At 38.0% G+C, this 8,681-nt stretch overlaps 1 pseudogene; it reads left to right on the top strand.

Moving 5' to 3' along the window:
• Positions 1 to 282: 282 nt before the first annotated feature.
• On the top strand, positions 283 to 1,274 carry LOC115526529 (annotated as a pseudogene).
• Positions 1,275 to 8,681: the final 7,407 nt, after the last annotated feature.

An 8,681-nucleotide genomic window follows, 5' to 3' on the forward strand; every position in this document is an offset into this window, starting at 1 on the left:
AGCTCAGGTCATGATGTCACAGTTTGTGGGTTTGAGCCCCGCGTCGGGCTCTGTGCTGACAGCTCGGAGCCTGGAGCCTGCTTCGGATTCTGTGTCTCCCTCTCTCTCTGCCCCTCTCCTGCTCGTGCTCTGTCTCTGTCTCTGTCTCTCTCTCATAAATAAACACTAATTTTTTTTTTTAATGTTACAAAATAGTTCTTGCTGCATCACCGGTGCCTGTGCCACCCGCTTCCCCTGGCCTCTCTTCTCCCAGCCACAGCCTGGGAGACCAGAGTGGGGACTATGTTCTGATGCAAGCTGATGGCCCTCAACTACTGCAACCCTGATGGCTTCAATTGTAGCAATGAAATAAAATTTAGAAAATTTACTGTCTGACTTGAAGACCAGAATATCAGACACTACCAGATTGAAGACAGGTAATTAAAGAAACATCCACAGCAGTGACTGGCTTTTTTTTTTTAATGTTTATTCATGTATTTTGAGAGAGGGAGAGAGTGTGAGAGAGGGAGCGCACATGCACACGAACAAGGGAGGAACACAGAGAGAGGGAGGGAGAATCCCAAGCAGGCTCCATGTGGTCAGTACAGAGCCCAATGTGGGTCTGGAACTCACAAACCCTGAGATCATGACCTGAGGCGAAACCAAAAGTGCAATCCTTAACCACTGAGCCACCCAGGAACCCCCAGCCCAAGTTCTTTAAAAAGTACTACAGAGATGTTAACTGTCTTTTCAAGATTCAAGATCAACAGGAAGCCACTGACTGGTTTCTTGGTTTAGCTGTTAGACTTGAACATTGAGATAATGCTGAAAATACAAGGACTTACTACCTGATAATACAAAACATGCTGACAATGCAGCAAAAAATGCAGAGCCATTGATCGGTTTGGATGTAAATACTCCCAATTTTAAGGCTGGCGTAATGGCTTTGGCTAACCGTCAGATTCACTGTCATGATGATTACCTACTAATGCTTAAGGCAATTCACATTGTGGTCCAGGAGTACCTGAGGCAGGATGCAGCTGCTAAAACAAATGAAACAAAAGAGGATTTGCCTGTTGCTTTACACAAACATATTCTTGGGTTTGACAGAGGAAATGCAGTTCTTAATGAAGCTGCTCAAAAATCTTGGATTGTTCCATATGGGAGAGATAAGGGAGCTACAGACAAAAATTAATGAAGCCATCGTAGCTGTTCAGGCAATTATTGCTGATCCAAAGACAGAACACAGACTGGGAAAAGTTGGAAGATGAACATTTTAGGATTTCAGCTTCTCACCTACTTAGCATAATTGGGAAGCATGTACGCTCTGGCTTGTGTTTGGAAATCAAATGTCACATTTTCAAAGGAAGAATCCTAGAAAATTGACTATGTTCTGGACATTTACTACCATCACCTTTTCTTTAATAAAATTCAGGAAAGTGGAAAAAAATATAATGTTACAAAATAGTAAAATATATACATATATACATAAAATAGTATAGCATAGATACATAAAAGGATGTAATTATACAATGATTGCATCTATAGAGGCTTACCATGAAGCAGACACTGTTCTGAGCCCTCTACATAGATTATCACAATAAATCCTTACAACACTTCGTGGATGTCGATAATATTTTGTCCCTGTTTATCACTTGCTAGCTATCATAGCTGTTACTGTCATGATCTGAACTAAGCCAATTTCATTTTCACAACTGTTGGGTACTTTTTTGTGGACATTGATGACTTCTTATGATTATATTTCTTTGTCAACACAGACTCTACCATATGGTACATTTTAACAAGATTTATATTTCAGCCTGAATTTTGTTGCACATGGAGACATTTTTTGGTGAGAAGGTATACACACGTATTCAAATGTATATGCACAGAAGTTACACATCCTCTTTTGGTAAAGCAGGTTAAATCTCAGTGTTCTTTCTTACAGAACATTGAAAAGTCCTTTGAATAGTCTTTTTAGGAAGATACAACACACTGTAATGGCAAGTTTAGCAAATTTACTGGTCTCATCAGGGAGGAATTATCTCTAAGGTATGGATACACAGCATCAACTTTGAGCTCAAACCTAAGAGCTCCACTCTAGTACACAGGGAGTTATTTGGATATTTTTGGCAAAGGTGTCTACAGAATCTTTATAAACAATCCACATACCTTGTCTACCAGAAATTTCTACACAGAAAGTGATAGAATTTCTAATGTCATTTAGTAATTAAGGAAAAGTCAACTTAAGACCATTTAGTCCAAATTGAAGAGTTTTAGTATGCTGCCCTGGAAGATGCATAACTGATTAAAGAGCTTCAAATATTAAGTAATTGCCCCGAAGAACAGATTGGAGCTAACACATACATATATATTACACAACTTATACTAAAGTGTTTTTAAAGCAACACGTTGAAATCTGACTTACTAATTATTTTGATTTACAATTATTACTGTGCAAATGAATGTACAAAACATAATTATAAACCAAATCCTAGGTTGTTGTAGCAGGGAAGAGACAGTATACTGATAACACATAAAGTTAATAGAATACATCATTTTTGCACAGTTTATGGTACTTCTAAATCCCTGCTAAAAGTCTTTTATTACAACTCTAACTCTGGGGGACTATGGATGAGACACTCCAGGCGGCAACTACAGGTATTTTTAGGGAAAACCTTCCTAAGTTTCAGCCTTACACAAAACTGTACAGCATCTCATATAGGCCAGAATAAGTAGAACAATACATATACCTGATGAGCTGTTACAAAGAAATTGGGGTGTCTTGATAAGAGTTGAGGTTACATTACAAAAAATAGCCACTTCCTAGTAAAGTAATGTAAAAGCCAGGCAAGTAATGGATAACTTAGAATTAGGACAAATTTTAGAGGGAAGATTCTGGATGTTATCACCTCCCATCCATTTGCCTTTGCTATACTACATAGGATTTCACCAATTTCCTCATGAGAAAGCATCTTATACTAACTCTCTCATGAGGAACATACATAAAATACATGTTTGCATTGACTGTAGTTGTAAAATGTGGATCAGTTATTCTCACAGTCCTTTACAGTGATTTTAAATAGTGTTATGTCAAACAATCTCTTCTGTATTTGAAAGATATATACTGAGATTGCTACTCATTATGGGCTAGATGGGTGATGGGTATTAAGAAGGGCACTTGTTATGATGAGCACTGGATGTTGTATGTCAGTGGTGAATCACTCAATTCTACTCCTGAAACCAATATTGCACTGTATGTTTACTAACTAGAATTTAAATAAAAATTTGAAAGAAAAAAATTGCTGTTCGTTAAAGGTATCAGCACTCTAGGGTCTCCAGAGAGACAGAACAATCAGTGTACTCCTTGTACAGTGTTGTTTTATCAACCTTTTTCCACTTTGGCTCTTTCTACTCATGTCCTCTCTTCTCCACTCCCCCTTCTAGAGTTTTAGACTCCTCACCTCATTCCCACTGGGTGGAGGTATAAATGAGGTATTATAAAATCCTGAGTTATCTATGTGCAATATTACAGATTCATTCACCTCTAAGTTCTGTCCCTTCCCTCACACAGCTGTGTGAGGCAATGTGGCCGTACTGGATTACCACTGGACCTCAGCTGTCAGGAGAAGACAGCCCATAGCGTGGCCTCACCAGCCTCCATGGCTTCATCTTCTACCTGCTTGCCTCCATCCTTTCCTCTCTGCTCTTAATTCTCAAAGTGGGAAGAAGGTAGAACAAATATTTTAAATCACGGAAACCTGTCTTGAGGTCTCACTGGAAGCCTTTTCACCTATGTCCTGTTTTGGACATTCCTCTCTGGCATGGTGCACGTCTACTGAATGGGGGCAGGGGATGGCCTTTAAAAAAAAACAGATTGGAAGGACCACTGCCAGCAATTAACACCATATAAACTTTGTTTTTAAATTGTTGAGTTCGTTCCTTGTTCTGTAACATTATCACTTATATTTGAAGATGAAGAGCCTATAATATTCAGATTAAATGATGCGTGAGACCAAAAAAAATAAGTAAATAAATAAAAATAAGAGATTTGGTGAAAGTATTTGGGTTATTTTTTTTCCTTAAAATCCTTTTTTTCTCATTTGTGGAGACATAATAATGCTGTTAATGTTATATTGCCCTATGCTATTCTATTTCATAGAAAAGCTGTGATGTCCCAAAGATTCTTGCACCATATTATAAAGCTTATGGATGGTTTCCCTCTCTATGTTAATGGCACGTTGCCTACTGGTAACAGTGTGGTGTCACGAGCAGAGGATTTCATGCTAAAGGCTGGGTTTGGAATCCTGGCTCTGCTACACTAGCTTGAAGAAGCTACTTGTTCTTTCTTTCTTTTCTTTTTTTCTTTTTACCTTCGTTATCTCATTTGTAAACGGAGGATAGTAATGATCTCTACCTGGTGGAGATGTTGTTAGGATTAAATGAGAAAAATGCATGTAAACTTCTTGCCACAAGTAATTCCGAACTGTGTCTAAAAATAAATAAAAAGTAAAAAATTAAGGAAACAACTTATGTTCCTGGCTCTGTAGTGTGTTGTTCAAATTATTCCTTTAGCTGGTGCAGTTGCAAAGCACATATATAATAATACAAAGGAGAATGTCTTTCATTAATAGCATTTAGTAGAGAACACCTCTGCTGTCCTGGAATTTTAAGGATAGAAGTAACATGATATAAAGCTTGTTGCATCTTCATAACTCATTAGCATGCCTTTTCTCAACACAGTTCTACAATTCATGAAGTGCTCCACTCAGCAAGTCCAGGAAATGTGAAGCCTCACCCATTGCCCGTTTCAATAGCATGTCGCATTTACTTATACAACATGGTTACGTGTTCCCAATTTACATAGCAGGATTATTCCCATAGGTCATAAGATCAATGCAATCTCTGCAACAGTTTTAAAGTCCAATTTTCTTAATACAAGGACGTGCTGCTGGGCAAAATAACTTTTTAGTAGCATTCAATGCTCAATACTTATTTTGAATGCATTTGCATTTTTATATCTTCATCTGTAATTGGCTATTTTCATATTAAATCAGCTTAGTATTGCACAATTTAGGATGTGATTTGTCAGAATGTTTTGTAAGCACAAAGCATATATTTAAATACTAAGAAGTATGCCTATTAAGTATAATCTGAACTTGAAGATCTGAGTCCCATCATTTGTGATTTGGCTGCAAGATGTACAAGGCATAAAATTTCATGATCCATCATCTTATGATTGTTTTGACATTGTGCAAAACTCAAAATTCCAAAAAGAATAACATTTCCTTAAAAATATGGTCAATAATCTCATTGAAATATCCATACCTATATAGCACATCACACGCACACTACCATTTCTAAGCCTTTTTTATGATGCATTTATCTTTTTTCTTTCAAACGTTCATTTATTTATTTTGAGAGAGAGACAGAGGAGAGAGAAAAAGCAGGCTTGCACGGGAGGGGCAGAGAGGGAGAGAAATCCCAAGCAGGCTCTGGGCTGTCAGTACAGAGCCCAACATGGGACACAATCTCATGAACCATGAGATCATGACCTGAGCCAAAATCAAGAGTCAGACAATCAACCGACTGAGCCACCCAGGCACCCTTCTTATGATGCATTTAAACTTCACAATAAATCTAGCAGTTGTTATTTATAATCATCCCTTTTATTGATAAGGAAACTAAGACTAAAGAAAAAAAAAGCGTGAGACTTATTCATGGTCACATACCTAGTAAATGTTAGAATCAGGAAACCAACTGAAGTATCTAAAACCAGATCTCTTATTGTGTTATTTATCTTTCATTGTTGGACTGATTAAATTATCAAAACATATACATCAAATTACGAAATACAACTTGTACCTGTGTGTACACTGCCCTGCATTTCCATTTCAATCACTCTGCTTTAGGTCAACCTCATCTTTACCTGAACTATACATGTAGCATCCTAAATGGTTTCCCTGTTTCCTGTTTCTTTCCCTTCAAACTATTCTGAAAATGGCCAGTTCCTAAACCACAGCTCTAATGATGCCAGTTTCCTTTTCAGAAAATGTCTATCTATTCGTTGCCTTTTCAATTGTCAGTGTCAAGGGTGAATGTTAGAATTGGAGAGCCTCAAACAGTTCTCAATCAAGACATGGAATTTTTTAACTAACATCCCTGTAAAAAAAACTTCCATACTGTGACGTTAAAAACTTCTGAAATGTTCTATAACCTTTCCTCCACATACCAAACTACCCAAAGTTTTGATTATCTACTGTCAACCTTAAAAACAAAATAACCAGTTATTTAACCAACAAAAATGAGTTTATTCAGAAATAAGAGAGGAATTGCAACTTGGGGTATGCAAACCAGGGAGAACCATAGCCAAGTCCAAAGAATGAAGAAGAGGGCTTGCTTTTATAGAGGAAAGGAGGACACTGGGAGGGGCTGTTTGGCCCAAAGTTTCATTGGAGAAGAATGAGAGTTCGGGTTGGGGTGGCTTTTCATTGGCTGAGTTGTGGCAGTCTTTCATTGGTTGGGTTGTTGCTGAGCAAGGGGAAAATCTTTCTCCCTGTTGGGTTATGTAAAGGGGTATGTAAAGTAAGTTACAACAAGTGGATCCCAAGTGAGAACCCTCCTTTCATTGTTTCCCAACTCCATTTAGAATTAGGTTTCCTTTATTCATTTTCACACTACTTTTTCCTTTTTTTTTTTTTTTCCTCTCTGAACTTCTACTGAGAAACACTCAAAAGGGGCTTACAGACCTCTGACACTACCCACACAGCTAAATGCATGGACCCTTTTACTTCTAATTTCTCTTTCTCCACTTCCTTATGTAGAGCTGTTCTCGGAGTAAGGACGCCATTGTGTTTCAGGTATTTGATATTCTTATTTTCAAGGACAGGAAATGAAAAGTATAGCTCCTTGCCCAAAGCCTATGTATCACTTTTCAAGCTTGAGTATAGGCGATTACAAATGCTTTACCTGGAAAGCATCATGTGAGATAGCTGCCCCTCCCCACACCAGATCTGGTGCATAGCCAATGCATTGCAGTCTGTAAGGGGAGCTGTAATCAAGGACTCAGGCCCTTCTGGCTGGTTATACTCTTTTTCACATCAGCACTCCTAAACCAGGTGTCTTCTATATAGAACTCTGTCCTTCTCACTCCTTTTTGTCCCTACCCCTCCACCAAAGTCTTCTCTTCCTATAACATTTATGCACTCTGATTCTTTCCAGGTTGTACTAACTCATAAGCAGTAGTGTAGTATAGACTGTGTCACCATCTCCCAGAAGTATACACACATACATACACATAGCATATGGAACATTAAACACAATTGAAGTGTGTGAAACTGGCAGATTAAGAGACATTTCATTAAATCATACCATGCCATAAAATCATGACATTTCATTTGCTCTGTGAAAATATATACTTCTCAAATCATTTTTCAACATAGAGAATCTATAACAAAATAAGTAGTTGCAATCCTATTACTGTAAGTTTCCTACAGAGTTTAAAATCTCGGAATATATCACCTATATTGGGCAATATACCAATCTACTGAAGGAAAGAACCAGTGCTTGGTGACATGTGCAATTGATAAGACTATATCAGACCACTGAGCCAAAAGATTCCTAAAAGATTTAGTATTTAGAATGACAATCTACCAACCCACTGAGCCATTTCTACGGTGACATAGGTGGTATATCAAAATTTAAACCCACCATCCTTACTGGCAAACAGAAGCTAGAATCGGATGAGAGATCTTTTCTGTCTTGCTTGCAGCTGTTTATGCTCTGCTTTATTGCCTGTTAAAAACCAGAAGCATCGGGGCACCTGGGTGGCGCAGTCGGTTAAGCGTCCGACTTCAGCCAGGTCACGATCTCGCGGTCTGAGTTCGAGCCCCGCGTCGGGCTCTGGGCTGATGGCTCAGAGCCTGGAGCCTGTTTCCGATTCTGTGTCTCCCTCTCTCTCTGCCCCTCCCCCGTTCATGCTCTGTCTCTCTCTGTCCCAAAAATAAATAAACGTTGAAAAAAAAATTTTTTTTTTAAATAAAAATAAAAAAAAAAACCAGAAGCATCTATGAGAACAATCAGATATTCACCTCCTCTACAAGAAACCTGATGATTGTTGTGTCTGTTCAGATTCCTCCCCATTTGACATGCTGATAAATGATAGTTGAAAGAGAAACATAAACTCTACACATACGTGGAAGAGAAACAAGATGGAAAAAAGTTCTGTGCTGAAGGCAGATTGAACAATAACATGAGCATTCTCCTGAATGCACGTATTTTCCCTGATGACTCCAGCCCCCATGAAAATCTGAAGTCTACAATGTCTATCCTGTATTTTCTCCCAAGCTTATAACTCGTTTTTTATCTCTATGGAAGATATTTATCCATTATTCTCTATGAACACTTGATATTATTTTTATTGACAAGATATTTTACCTACTTCATTCTTAACCAATGCTTTCTCTAAACACTAAGCCTTTCAAAAAAAGTTGCTGCATTGATTAAAGCATTATCTGGTTATTCTGATAGAACACTCAGCAAGCAGGCATTAGGGAGGAAAGAACCAAGCTAGTTCTCTTAAACATCTACTAACACACAGCACTTAATCATTGTGCTTTCATCACCTGGAAATGACTCTCAGGATTAGTTATTTTTTAGATTACTTTCTACTTGCTAGACACTGTTTTTTCAATAGGATACCG

The sequence above is a fragment of the Lynx canadensis genome, chromosome D1 (genome assembly GCF_007474595.2).
Source record: "Lynx canadensis isolate LIC74 chromosome D1, mLynCan4.pri.v2, whole genome shotgun sequence".
NCBI classification, from domain to species: Eukaryota; Metazoa; Chordata; class Mammalia; order Carnivora; family Felidae; genus Lynx; species Lynx canadensis.